The sequence below is a fragment of the Rattus norvegicus genome, chromosome 14 (assembly GCF_036323735.1).
Source record: "Rattus norvegicus strain BN/NHsdMcwi chromosome 14, GRCr8, whole genome shotgun sequence".
In the NCBI taxonomy this organism is placed as follows: Eukaryota; Metazoa; Chordata; class Mammalia; order Rodentia; family Muridae; genus Rattus; species Rattus norvegicus.
The window spans coordinates 250,555-265,973 of NC_086032.1; positions in this window are offsets into that span (position 1 = coordinate 250,555).

Below are 15,419 nucleotides of genomic sequence, written 5' to 3' on the forward strand. Positions count from 1 at the left end.
ACAGTGCTTAGGGGGGTGTCCAACAGGACAAGCTGGCTCCTACAATAGTCTCTGTATCCATTCAGCTGTGGTGGTTCAAGGCCCCTCTTTCCTGTTCTCAGCAACTGCATGTAGCTGTCAGTGCAGCATCCTTCAGGCTCCCACTCTGTGGTCTCCAATTTGACAGTAAAGCTCCACAATCCTCACTGTGTCATCCCTGTAGCTTGCCTGCCTGGTAGGAATAAGATTAATATTCGATATTCGAGACATTTATATCTCTCCCTGAGGCAAACTTCTAGTGAAACAAGGGACTCCATGAAATTCAAATTTCCCCTGGAAAGTCTTTCTGGGAAAAGATTAATTTCTCCAGATGAGAATGTCTCTACTGAATAAATCTTGCAGGAGAGAAAGGATTTGAGAACGGAGAGTAGATTTATGAATAGGAAAATATTAATGACATGGCTTGGTTAGATCATTTCATTGTTCATCTCTTGCCTTACTTATATCTAAACCTGTTAGGACCCCAAGGATGAATTAGTTACATTATATCTTCATCACTGGTCAAAATTAACCACACCATGTAAATATGTTAATGTTTTCAATTTTCATTAATAGTTTGCTTTTTTTCTTTTCCATTGTTCCTCACCCCGCTTTTTATTATTTTAAAGAATAGTCCCACCATGAATCTCTGGCTGGCCTGGAACTCAGAATATAAACTAGGCTCTCCTAGGGCATTGGAGAGGTCTGCTCACCTTACCTCCAGAGTGCCTGCATTATAGGTGGGCATGTCACAGCTAGATAGTTCAGTTCTTCCAATTATCTTATTGAGGATGAGTGGCTGAACCTGGCTTGATAGAGTAACCAGGCCACAGGCTCTAGTCCTAACTCCAGTAACAGAAGAAGGCTCCCATCAACTGCAGCTTTCTTCGTTGAAGTCTACTGTCTTCCAACTATGAGCAATGTTGTTTTAGTTTATCATTGAGTCTGTTATAACTCATCAAAGGACTAGGGTAGAGTTTTGTCCTTATTGTACAGAGAGTGAAACCACCCTCATAGAGAAATGTGGTTTTGAAATATAGTTGAGTGCAGCTGTTCATCTTACTCATCCTGTCATTCTAATAACTCATCAAATGACGTTGAAACAACCTAAGAGAGGCATGGTGACACAGGCCAGTAATCATGGTGCTTTGAGAAGGAAGGCATTTCAGGATTTCAAGGTCATCCAAGGAGAGAATGGTCAGGGGTATGGTGGGTGGTCCACAGAACAAAGAGACACAATGTCCATAATCTTCCCTGCAGCTCCAGGACTTCAGGGCCATGACACCAGCAAGTGTTAGTTGAGGTGTTTGCTACCCTATATTTTCTGTCCAAGGCAGCCTAGGTTACTTTAGGGTCAGACTCTTATTGGTCATTGAGGAGTCGAACTCCCCTGCAAATAGGGGAATTAGCCTCCAGCTGAGATGAGCTCCCTAATTCCATATACAATGCGAAGTGTTCAGCCCTGGCACCATATCCACACACCAAAAGAGATGGACTCAGCAAGTTTTATTCATATGTTTGACATACTTATGCACACATACTTAAAAAAAGACATTGTAAGGCAGAATTGGGGAAGGGATGGAGGAGGGCGAGGAAAGGGGAAAGTGAGGTAGTATATTTTAGTTAACATGTATAAAATAAATTTTAAATGAATAGAAAAAAGTGGCTAGAAAGATAGCATAGCAGTTAAGATCACTGTGTTGTTACAGAAGACACAGGTTTCATTTCAGAAACCACCTGGTAGCTCAGGTCCTGTAACCCCAGTCCCAAAGGATCTGATGCCCCTTCTGGCCCCTGCATGTACTGCACACAAACACATGCAGGAATGTATACATATCCATAAAATAAAAATAAAGTTTAAAAAATATAATTCTCTCAGGACTGGTGAGATGGCTCAGTAGTTAAGAGCACTGACTGCTCTACCAGAGATCCTGAATTCAATTCCCAGCAACCACATGGTAGCTCACAAACATGTATAATGGAATTCTGTTGCAGTAAGATTATAATATGCTTTCTTTTATCCTGCACTAGATCTGGCACCATAGTACCCCATGATATTTGTTTGATATTTTCATCTCAGTCAGCAAAACGTCTCATCCGTTTTGGTCCATCCCATATCATACTGCCCTGCTGATGGCTATTCTCTGAGCCTGGCACCAATCTCTTTAACTGTCTAGTTCCCAAGGCAGGTTACCACCATGCCAGACACACACACCCCAAGTTCCGTAGCAGTCCAGTGTCTCCAGCCACCACACACTCTCTTGAATTCAGTTAAATTGCCCCATGAAAGAACACACAACACAATAACCTGTGATCCAATTGATAATATCTAATTGCCCGCCTAGACATACAAAGCCCTGCACATATCCATCCCTTAAGAATATTCATAACAACCTGTAAATGTGCAGAGGGGAATCTTAACATCTACCTCCATGTTCTCTCGGCAGTTTCTCCCCTCTTGCTCCAATCTCCTCCTCTCTACGACTTTTCTCCCACCCATCCTTTCTTCTCATCCAATGACAGGCCTTGTTCTATCTTGTACCTGCCTTCATTTATATAATGACATCATCCAACAGAATTCCATGTCCTCTTCTGGTGTGTCTGAAGACAGTGATGGTGTATTCACATACATTAAAATCTTAAAACAAATAAAACAACAAACATAAACAAAATATAAAAACAACAACAACAACAAGAAACCCCAAGCATTATAGCCCCGAGACAGAAGTCAGAGCTAGTTGAAATGAACTCCTTGTGGTCCTGTGTGGAAATAGTTGTAGATTTCCCCTGAGCCAGCCTGCTCAGAGACAAAAACAGCTTTATTTTGAGGTTAAAATAACTAACTCAACATAGCTGCTCATCTAAAAACTGCAACCATAATGCTGATAAGAGGTATATCCTTCATGTTTTCTGAATTTCTGTTCTCTGTCCTTTGTGTGGGAACTGTGGCATTCATAAATCTTTTAAATCTATGTTTTAGATCACACATGATGGTCTAGAAGATAGGTTTGCTCTGGAAACGTCCATTTGCCTTACTTCAGTTGCTATTTAAATTGTTCAAACTATAACCTGAGGCATGAACCTAAATGAACCTTAAGGATGACAGCATATGTGAAATACAAAATTTGTTCCAGGTTGCTTCTCTTTGAGCAGTAACCAGAGCCAAATGCATGACATCATTACACTAATTTTCTTTATTAATCTCTTTAAGACTGTGGAGTGATTTCTTCCTGGGAAGGAAGCACGTGTATCTCCAGCCTTTTAGAAAACATGTTTCTGAAACAAACTCTTCTATGTTGACTCAGGTGGCCTTGATCCCAGTCTGTTGCTTCCCAGGGCAAGGACCTCGCTGACCCCTGGATTAAGGTAACTAAATTCTTTAAGGACCATACCACCAATTAGTTTTATAATTACCAATTTGAGTCATATTATCTACTGTCCATTGCAGCAGCAGGAAAAAGATTTGTTTGTGGAACACAGCTTTCTGCCTTCAGACCAGAATAGGAGGACTAGTTCAATGTGTACATCACAGGGAGAAATAGGGCAGGCAAATAGCTGCTGATGTCACTACTATGAAAAAGAGGCTGACTGTGGCCGGGTGAGAGATTTTCTGATTTCCCAGCATGTATTAATCATGTCAAGTGAATGTAGATAGATCAGATTGGGGGGTGTACTATTTGGGAGAAGGTTAGCTTGATTCAATGAATATTGAATTTCCAATTAGGGGACTGTCCTTTGCAGATATGTCTAATCCACTTGCCCAGTTAGGTCAGCCCCATTGACTGTAGCTGTATGTGTCAGGTTACAGATCTCAACAACTAACATTGTATATAGGGGCAAGGTCACACAGTGCCTTATTAATCACATTCCCTTTTCTAGGGAATGATTTGCTATATTTTCCATATACATGGATTGAGTTTCATGTGTTCTGTGCATCTAGGGTAATTCAAGCATTTGGGCTAATATCCACTTATCAATGAGTGCATGCTATGTGTGTTTTTCTGTGATTGGGTTACCTCACTAAGGATGATACTTTCCAGTTCCATCCATTTGCCTATGAATTTCATAAAGTCATTGTTTTTGATAGCTGAGTAATATTCCATTGTGTAGATGTACCTCATTTTCTGTATCCATTCCTCTGTTGAAGGGCATCTGGGTTCTTTCCAGCTTCTGGCTATCATAAATAAGGCTGCAATGAACATAGGGGAGCATGTGTCTTTGTTATATGTTGGGTTATCTTTTGGGTGTATGCCCAAGAGATGTATAGCTGGGTCCTCAGGTAGTGCAATGTCCAATTTTCTGAGGAGCGTCCAGACTGATTTCCAGAATGGTTGTACCAGTCTGCAATCCCACCAACAATGGAGGAGTGTTCCTCTTCCTCCACACCCTCGCAGTATCTGCTGTCACCTGAGTTTTTGATCTTAGCCATTCTCACTGTGTGAGGTTCATTCTCAGGGTTGTTTTGATTTGCATTTCCCTTATGACTAAAGTTGTTGAACATTTCTTTAGGTGCTTCTAGCCATATGGCATTCCTCAGCTGTGAATTCTTTGTTTAGCTCTGAACCCCATATTAATAGGGTTATTTGTCTCCCTGCCATCTAACTTTGTGAGTTCTTTGTATATTTTGGATGTAAGCCCTCTATCAGTTGTAGGATTGGTAAAGATCCTATCCCAGTCTGTTGGTTGCCGTTTTGTCCTAACAACATTGTCCTTTGCCTTACAGAAGCTTTGCAATTTTATGAGATCCCATTTGTCGATTCTTTATCTTAGAGCATAAGCCATTGTTGTTTTGTTCAGGAAATTTTCTCCAGTGTCCATGTGTTCAAGATTCTTCCCCACTTTTTCTTCTATTAGTTTGAGTGTATCTGGTTTGATGTGGAGGTCCTTGATCCACTTGGACTTAAGCTTTGCACAGGGTGATAAGCATGGATAGATCTGCATTCTTCTACATGCTGACGTCCAGTTGAACCAGCACCATTTGCTGAAAATGCTATCTTTTTTCCATTGGATGGTTTTGGATCCTTTGTCAAAAATCAAGTGACCATAGGTGTGTGGGTTCATTTCTGAGTCTTCAATTCTTCCACTGTTCTATTTGCCTGTGTCTATACCATTACCATGCAGTTTTTATCACTATTGCTCTATAATGCTGCTTGAGTTCAGGGATAGTGATTCCCCCTGAAGTCCTTTTATTGTTGAGGATAGTTTTAGCTATCCTGGGTTTTTTGTTATTCCAGATGAATTTTTCTGTCTAACTCTATGAGGAATTGGGTTGGAATTTTGATGAGGATTGCACTGAATCTGTAGATCGCTTTTGGTAAAATGGCCATTTTTACTATATTAATCCTGCCAATCCATGAGCATGGGAGATCTTTCCATCTTCTGAGGTCTTCTTCAATTTCATTCTTCAGAGCCTTGAAGTTCTTATCATACAGATCTTTCACTTGCTTGGTTAAAGTCACACTGAGGTATTTTATATTATTTGGGACTATTATGAAGGGTGTCATTTCCTTAATTTCTTTCTTGGCTTGTTTCTCTTTTTGTAGAGGAAGGCTACTGGTTTATTTGAGTAAATTTTATATACAAACACTTTGCTGTAGGTGTTTATCAGGTTTAGTAGTTCTCTAGTGGAACTTTTGGGATCACTAAAATATACTATCATATCATCTGCAAATAGTGATATTCAATCTGTATCCCCTTGATCTCCTTTTATTGTATGATTGGTATCGCTAGGACTTTGAGAACTCTATTGAATAAGTAGGGAGATAATGAGCAGCCTTGTCTAGTCCCTGATTTTAGTGGGATTGCTTCAAATTTCTCTCCATTTAGTTTAACATTAGCTACTGGTTTGCTGTATATGGCTTTTACTATGTTTTGGTATGGGCCTTGAATTCCTGTTTTTTCCAGGACTTTTATCATGAAGGGGTGTTGAATTTTGTCAAATGCTTTCTCAGCATCTAATGAAGTGATCATGTGGTTTTTAATCTTTCAGTTTGTTTATATAGTGGATTACATTGATGGTTTTCCATATATTAAACCATCCCTGCATCCCTGGAATGAAGCCCTCTTGATCACGATGGATGATTGTTTTCATGTGCTCTTGGATTCAGTTTGCAAGAATTTTATTGGGTATCTTTGCATCGATATTAATAAGGGAAATTGGTCTGAAGTTCTCTTTCTTTGTTGGGTCTTTGTGTCTTTTAAGTATAAGAGTAATTGTGGCTTCATAGAAGGAATTCGGTAGTGCTCCATCTGTTTTGATTTGGTGGAGTAGTTTGGATAGTATTGGTGTGAGGTCTTCTATGAAGGTCTGATAGAATTCCGCACTGAATCCACCTGCATTTCCTCTCTATAGGCTTCTGCTTGTTTATTTGTGTTTTCCTGCTTTTCTCTAAGGGAGTTCTTTATGTTTTTCTTGAAGTCCTCCATCATCATGATCAAATGTGCTTTTAAATCTAGATCTTGCTTTTCTGGTGTGTTTGGATATTCAGTGTTTGCTTTGGTTGGAGAATTGGGCTCCAATGATGTCATGTAGTCTTGGTTTCTTTTGCTTGATTTCCTGATCTTGCCTCCTGCCATCAGGTTGTCTCTGGTGTTACCTTGTTCTGCTATTTCTGACAGTGGTTAGACTGTCCTACAGGCCTGTGTGTCAGGAGTGCTGTAGACCTGTCTTCCTGCTCTCTTTCAGCCAGTTATGGGAACAGAGTGTTCTGCTTTCAGTCGTGTAGTCTCTCCTGTCTACTGGTCTTCAGGTGTTCCTGTGGGTGTGTGTCCTGAGTCTACCAGGCAGGTCACTTGAAGCAGAAAATTTGGTCTTACCTCTGGTCTCAGGCCTCGATTCGCTTCTCAGAGCCGGTTTTCAGGTCTCTCTTACGGTAGCAACCAGAAGGGCATGCTCTGCCTTCGCTTGGGACCCTGTGCACAGGGGTCCCAGATGGCACTAGGTGTTTTCCTCTAGAGTCAGAAATGTGGGCAGAGAGTAGTCTCTTCTGGCTTCCCAGGTGTGTCTTCCTCCCACGGGATTTAGGTGCAGGGAGTTATTTGACCGGGTCCCTTCAGATCCGGGCAGTTTCTGGACCACAGCATTGAGTGCCCCTATCTTCTTGTTCCTAGAGGCCCTATACAGTTTCCTCTTGGGCCAGGAATGTGGGCAAGAGTGGGCAGCATTAGTGGTCCCTCCTGCCCTGCAGTCTCAGTAGTGCCCAATTATCTGGGTGGTGAGCTCTCTCTCCCACGGGGTTTGGGAGCAGGGAGCTGTGGGCCAGGATCAGCTAGGTTCTTATTCTCACTTCTTAACTACTCAGTTAACTCTTCAGTCCTTAAATACAATATACAACCATGGAGCATAGACTATGGTAGCCTGACATTTGCAATGCTAGCACTCATGATATAGGGACTTTGAGAGGCTAATGCCTCCATCACCCATGTTGCATTTACTCTGGGATGCTCATAATTAAAAAGAAGCATTAGTTGAACATGCACTGATTGGGGGCTTATGCTTATACTTCCAGATCCATAGTGAATGGATTCTGCGAGGTTCAGTCTCGTAACCTAGCACTCAAGATGCACTGCGAGGAGCACACTAGTAGAAAGCTCATACTTGCAGCTGAGCATATACATAGGAAATCTCATTCATGTAAACCAGCACTCATGGCACATACATTGTCATAATGCACATCTGTAACCAAGGACTCATTGTGCATGTGCTGGGGAAGACTCATGCCTATATCCCAGCACTCATTGCTTACATACTGTGGGATAATCATGCCAATAGCACAGCACTGGTGACACATGTACTGTGTAAGGCTCGTGGCTATAACACAGCATTCATTCTGAATGTACTGTGTGAGACTCAAAACAGTAAGCCAGCAACCATGGTGCATATACTGTGAGAGGTTCCTACCTAAAAGCCAGAATCCATGGTGCCTTTTACTATGGTGGGCTATTGGCTGTAACCCAACACTCATGGTGCATATACCGTGGTAGGCTGACACACTCATGGATTATATGTGTGAACTCATACATACAGCCCAGCACTTATATACATTTATTGTGGGTCACTCACACTTAAAACATAGCAATCAGTGTGCATGAGGTCCTGAGAAGAAGGTATATGTGTGTGTGTGTGTGTGTGTGTGTGTGTGTGTGTGTGTGTGTATATATATATATATATATATATATATATATATATATATATCTTCTCTATGTGTCTGTTTAGTTTCTGTTCCCATAATCTGTCCATTGATGAAAGTGTGGAGTTGAAATCTCCTACTATTATTGTGTGAGAGTCAATGTGCTCTTTGAGCTTTAGTAAGATTTCTTTTATGAGTATAGGTATCCTTGTATTTGAAGCATAGATATTTAGGATTGAGAGTTCATCTTGGTGGATTTTTTCCTCTGATGAATATGAAGTGTTCTTCCTAATTTATTGATACCTTTTGGTTGATAGTTAATTTTATTTGATATTAGAATGGCTACTGCAGCTTCTTTCTTTGGACCATTTGGTTGGAAAATTGTTTTCCATCCTTTCACTCTGAGGTAGTGTCTGTCTTTGCCACTGAGATGTGTTTTCTCTGTTCAGCAAAGTGTTGGGTCCTCTTTACGTATCTATTCTGTTGTTAGTCTATGTCTTTTCATTGGGGAATTGAATCCATTGATGTTGAGAGATATTAGGGAGCAATGATTGCTGTTTCCCATTATTTTTGTTGTTAGAGTTTGGAGTTATGTTTGTGTGACTATCTTCTTTACGTTAGTTGATATTAGATTACTTTCTTGTGTTTTTTGGGTGTAGTTTCTCTCCTTGTGTTGGAGTTATCCTTTGTAGGCCTGGATTTATAGAACGATATTGTATAAATTTTGTTTTGTCATGCAATATCTTTGTTTCTTCATCTATGTTAATTGAGAGTTTTGCTGAATATAGTAGCCTGATTGGGCATTTGTTAGGATTTTTTTTTTGTTACATCTGCCCAGGATCTTCTGGCTTTCATTTTCTCTGGTACAAAGTCTGGTGTAATTCTGATAGGTCTGCCTTTATATTTTACTTGGCCCCTTTCTCTTTCTGCTTTTAATATTATTTCTTTGTTTTGTGTATTTGGTGTTTTGACTATTATGTGAGAGGAGGAATTTCTTTTCTTCTCCAACCTATTTGGAGTTCTGTATAATTCTTTTAATATTTATGTACACATTTCTTTCTTTAGGTTTGGGAATTTTCCTCCATAATTTTGTTGAAGATATTTACTGGCCCTTTAAGTTGGTAATCTTTCCTCTCTTCTATACTTATGATCCTAAGGTTTGATCTTGTCATTGTGCCCTGGATTTTCTGGATATTTGAGTTAGGAGCTCTTTGTGTTTTACATTATTTTTGATGGTTGTTTCAATGTTTTCTATGGTATCTTCTGACCCTGAGATTTGCTCTTCAATCTCTAGTATTCTGTGGGTGATGCTTGTGTCTATGACTCTTCATCTCTTCCCTATGTTTTCTATCTCAGGTTGTCTCCTTTTGTACCTTTTTCATTGTTTCTAGTTCCACTTTTAGGTCCTGGATTGTTTTTTTTTCATTTCCTTCACCTGTTTGGTTGTGTTTTCCTGTAATTCTTTAAGGAATTACTGTGTTTCCTTTTTAAGGGTTTCTACTTGTTGTCCTGTGTTGTCTGTATTTCTTTAAGGGTATTATTTATGTCCTTAAAGGCCTCTAACATCACCATGAGTTGTGATTTTAAATTAAAAATTTGCTTTTCCAGTGTGTTGACCCCCATCCAGGGGTTGCTGTTGTGAGGGAACTTGGTTCTGATGATGTCAAGTGTCCTTGTATTCTGTTTGTTAGTTTCTTACCCTTGCCTTTCACCATCTGTTTATCTGTGGGTTTTTTGCTGGTTTTGCTGTCTCTGACAGTGGCTTGAGAATCCTGTAAGTCTGCCTATCAGCACTCTGGAGACTTGTTTTCTCCCAGTGAGATTTGTGTGTGTGTGTGTGTGTGTGTGTGTGTGTGTGTGAGAGAGAGAGAGAGAGAGAGAGAGAGAGAGAGAGAGAGAGAGAGAGAGACCTGTGTCAGAGGGTCAGCTCTTGGCACAGGCAGAAACCAGATGGATCTTGTCCCGGATTGCTCATAGGTTCCTTTGTCCAATGGGCTCCAGGCTGGTTTCTCTTGGGCCAGGAATATGAACAGAAGTGGTGGTCTCCCCTGTGCTCTCAGGACTACTTGCACTGTGGGAACCCCACTTTCTTCCCATGTGATATTGACTTTCTTTTTTCATTCATTCATTAACTAGCTAACTAATCAAGTAATGTATGTATGTATGTATGTATGTATGTATGTATGTATGTATGTATGTATTCACTTTACATCATAGTTGCTTCCCCTTCTTGGAGTTGTCCTTTTATATATTCTTTTTAAAAATATTTATTTATTTATTTATTTATTTATTTATTTATTTATTCAATCCAGATATTATTCCCCTCCTGTTCTATCCCCTGGACAGTTCTACATCCCATAGTGGCTCAACTCTACCCACCCTACCAGACCTCTAAACTTCCTGGGCCTTCCATTATCTTGAGGGTTAGGGGCATAGTCTGTTCCCCACATTTCTCACATCATTTTGTGAAAGGGTAGAATACCTTCCAAATATACAATCACCTTGTTACATCAAAACTCTGTAGGGCTAGCCACTTCCTCTCCCACTGAGGAAAAATAACATAGCCCAGTCAGGGGATGGTGCAAGGGTTGTAGCATTAGGAAGATTGAGAATCACTTCTTTAAGGTATTTAACCACAGATAGGTATAGCTACCAACATCCAAATACAGCTGCATCGCAACTACTTCATCTTTGACTCAGAGAACATAATTGAGGATGCAGTGGAAAGAATACCAGGTCATCTACTGCAAAACATTGTCCCTTACAAAATGATAGAAGAAACAAAACCAAAAACTGTAATATCAATGTACTAATGAACATGAAAGGGAACAAATTTTGTGGGGCTCCAGGTTCACCCCCCCACATAAAGCAAAAAACTACCAAGAACTAGGTATGACTGGAAGTGGAAAATTAACCCATCCCTCAGAAGCAGAGTGTTATTAACTGGCTGTAGAGTGCAATGTGTTCAGCCTTGACACGAAACACACACCAACAAGTGCTTGTCATTTTAGAGCAGTGGTCCTCCATCTTCCTAATGCCATAAACATTTAATACAATTCCTATATTGTGATGATTCCCACCAAGAAATTTTCAGTTCCTCCTTCAAAACTGTAACTTTGCTACTGAAGGACCTGCCCTATATGGGATCCATCCCATGCATGGCCACCAAACCCTGACACTATTATTGATGCCTTGTTGTCCTTGCAGACAGGAACCTATCATGACTGTCTCTTGTGAGGCTCTACCAACAGCTGACTGAGACAGATTCTTATAGTCAATCATTGGACTGAGACACAGATCACTGCGAAAGAGTTAGAGGAAGGATTGAAGGACATGAAGGGTATGGAAACCCCATAGGAAGAACTAAAGTGTCAACTAACCTAGATCACTGAGAGCTAACAAAAACTAATACAGCATCCAAAGAGCGTTAATGGGATAGTTTGTTTCCCCCAGCACATATGTTGCAGAGGAGGACATTGTTTGTCCCCAGTAAGAGAAGATGTGCCAAATCCTGTAGAGACTTTATGTCCCAGGGAAAATTGATGCAGGGGATGGTAAAAAGTGTGTCATGGGTGAGCATCAGAAGCATTTGGGGGAATATACTTTCAAAGGCTATGCTAGAAGTGATGGGGTGAATAACTCTGAGAAAGGGGATCATGGAGGGCAAAATTTGGAATTTAAATAAATGAAATAATTTAATTAAAAAATTCACCCTGGGGTCCTAGCCCACAAGTTGACAATTTTTGTTATAAAGCCTTTTGCCAAAACTTAGAATCTAATTTGACATTGTAAAAGAGAATTAAGAATTCAGAGATAAGCTATCAAGAAGAAAGAGTGAAACAAAAAAAGCATATAAGATAGAGGTTTTTTTAAATGGAAACCTGTGGGTTTTTTATTTTAATTCTAATACAAGTGCCCATGACTGGGGGAACAAGTGATGGTGTTGGTTCCAGAAGATTTCAGAAGCCACCAAACTTTCTAATCAATATTGACTATAGGAAAATGAAGCTTTCAAAGCTGAGAGAATCTTTGTTTTTACTTGTAAGATATTCTCTAATCTCTCATGTTAGTCATATGTTCACTGTTTAGCAGAAGATTCCTTTGATGAACTTACAGGCCTCCCATATGCCTTCTTCTTACAGAGATTACTGGCATTTGGCAGCAACTCCACCTGGCTTCCCAGAGAACATTTATGTAGTTGTGGCTGCTGCTGTTTTTCTTCTTATGTGATTTATATCTGGTGTTGTTTGTTCACATTAGGAAGTACACCTGTGCAGTGTGCAGTTGCAGACCACAATCCCTTAGGGATGCTTGGGCAGAAAAATTGAATGTTCAAGACTAGTATGAGTTCTTGAATTTAAGCCTAAAATAGGATAGTAAAATTTCACTTAGGAGAAAAAAGAAGTAAATCCAAGAACTTATTCAAAGTATTTTTGTTGTCTTTTTATTTGTTTTGTTTCCCCCATAATTTTAAATCATGTATATGTGCTGAAGAGACTCATATATCCATGAGTACATGAGGATAAAAATGGGCAACGATAACCAAAGAGGTGTATTAATAGGATCTTGTGAGCCTGGAAACACCAATTTCCCTTAATTACCAAACTATCTCCCCAGCCGAAAACAAAGAAGATTTGAAAATATTTCTATTCATATTAAAGGTACAGATGCTCACAATTACTGAAGAGATCTAGCATCACTCAGCTCGAATTTGACTTTGTTTTTCATAACCCATTCTTGCCTCATCCTTCCAATTGAGAAAATTACTGTCAAGTACCACCATCCGTCCATTGATCATTAGGTTTTAATTAACAAGAAATTACTTAAGAAAACACTTCAATCATACTATTCTGTGCTTAAAACTCAGTCCTTGATTTGTATCAAATTTGGCAACAAGTTCAAGGTGATTTCTGTTGCTGTGCTACAACACTAACCAAAGCAATTTGGGGAACTTTAGGATTCATTTGATTTCCTACTTATAGTCTGGTGTAGGGAAAAATTAGGCAGGGAGTAAAGGAGACCATGGAGGAATAAAAATTACTGGCTTGCTCAGCCTGTTTTTCTATACTGCCCAGGGCTAATGGATTAAGGGGAGCATTACTCACATTGGGTTGGGTCCTACTACATTGATCATTGATCAAAGAAAAACCCTAAAATCATGTTCATGTTCCCTCCTCTCAAGTTACTCTAATTTATATCAAGGTGAAAAAATTAACCAGCACAATATTTTGCATATGCTTTATCAAATGAACCTGTGTGGATACATGATATGAAATTCACAAAGAAGAAATAAAAAGGTAAAAAGTTAAATTAAATTCAATGAAAGAAAAAAGAACTCAGTGAAAAAGACATCTGGGGAAGAAACATGTGGATTGGTTTTAAAAAAATGTGCAAATGATTTGAAAATACTTGGATCCCATGTAAATGTTCATCAAAAGTTGAAACTTGATGAGAATGTGCTCAATGATCAAGTACAATTCCCCAAGAAGTTATTTAACACAGTTTTGCATCAGACTAACAAACTTACTTCACAACCAGGGATGTGTGAGAGTGGGCAGAAAATGGGGATTAAATGTTTTATATCGGTATTGTAGGAGTTTTGTTAGTCTTCAACTAGAAGCTTTACCTCTAAAGACTAGAATTAAAGTTGCTAGAAATTATAGTACATGCTACTAGAGGAAAGATAAAGGGAATAAAGATGAATGTATCCTCTTAAAAATTTTTCCCTCATCAGAGGAACAGGAAAAAGTGCAGAAGTTGCTGGGAAAGATCTTGAGAATTAAAGGATGAGGAAGTTGGCTGTGAACACAAATATTCTGAAAGGAGCATAGGTAAAAGAAAAAGCCTTGGGAATATGACTCAAGAAAAGAAATACAATCTGAGGAAGAGGCATTACACTGTGCATGACAGTATGGAAGTTAGTAAGCTTAAAATGCTTTTACCCTACATAACAATTTACAGGAAAGTACATATAGGTGCATGGGAGAGGTAGTCATTGCAAAGGAAAGAAACAAAGATTTTTTTATATGCTGAACCAAGTAATGAACCATCAGAATATAAATGTATGCAAATTTAGATGGTATCTACAGCTTATATTTCAAAATGTATATGTATATAAAATACATATATGCATTCAGTAATAGTTATTTATATAAGAGCCCATATCCATTTTAGGAGTGCAGGGAGAGGTACAAATGGTGTGTTGGAATCAGGAAATATAAAGAAAAAAGCAATTAAATTACAGTCTCAAAACTAACTACCAAATCATAGTTAAAAATAAAGGAACAAATAATATTTTGTGAAAAATGGCACTGTATTTCACCAAATAATGTTGAAAAATAGTAATGGGTATGTATTTGTATTTGTTTCTTTGTGTATATAATATTAAACCGAATAATATTATGTTACTCCTATTTTGACAAATTGTATAATGAGATTCTTCATCTAAAGTGATTTATTTGTTCCTAGACTTCAGTGACCTAATTGTGATAAAGTTATTGTGTATTACATTATTTTCATCACTGCTTTTTCCTCACTGAATGAAACACCTTTCATAATGAAATGCTGTGTTTTCTATAAAGTTCAAGAGCCTTATAGAGCAGGCACAATCTGAACCCCACAGTCCTTTTCATATGTTGTACTCTTCTTGTATGTTATTTGATATTCTGAATATCTTTATAGTATATTATAAAGCTATTCCAATATGTCAGGGCTCTGTGATGGCCATCAAGAATATTCAATGCTGTAACTATGCTCCACACTCTCCTATGATTCAATCTTGTTTCTCTTTCCAAATAAATGCCTTTTATTGCATCAGTAATCTAAGACATTCCAAATCTCATCTAAGGCAATTTACCAATTTGCTGATGTCTTAGTTTCTGTTGCTGTAACACCATGGTCAAAGGGAATATATGAGAAAGTATTATTTTCCTATGCCCCTTGGTCACACATAATTGAATAATGCCAAGAACATGAATTCAAGGACTCAACAAGAGTCCCTGGAATAATGCTGATTACTGGCTTTATGTCCATCCTATCTACAGTCTTCTTCCTTATAACTCCCAGAACAACTTGCTTAGAGGTGGTATTTCCCACATGCAGCAAGTTCACCTTATACTAATCCTTAATTAAGAACATTCCTTAAACATATACCTACAAGTCAAAGTGATGGTAGCCACTCCTCAACTGAGATTTCCTATTTTCAATATGTTTAGGTTTGGGAGGGCTCATTTGCCACCAAAACTTACTAATTGGTATTATTTTAAGCAATCC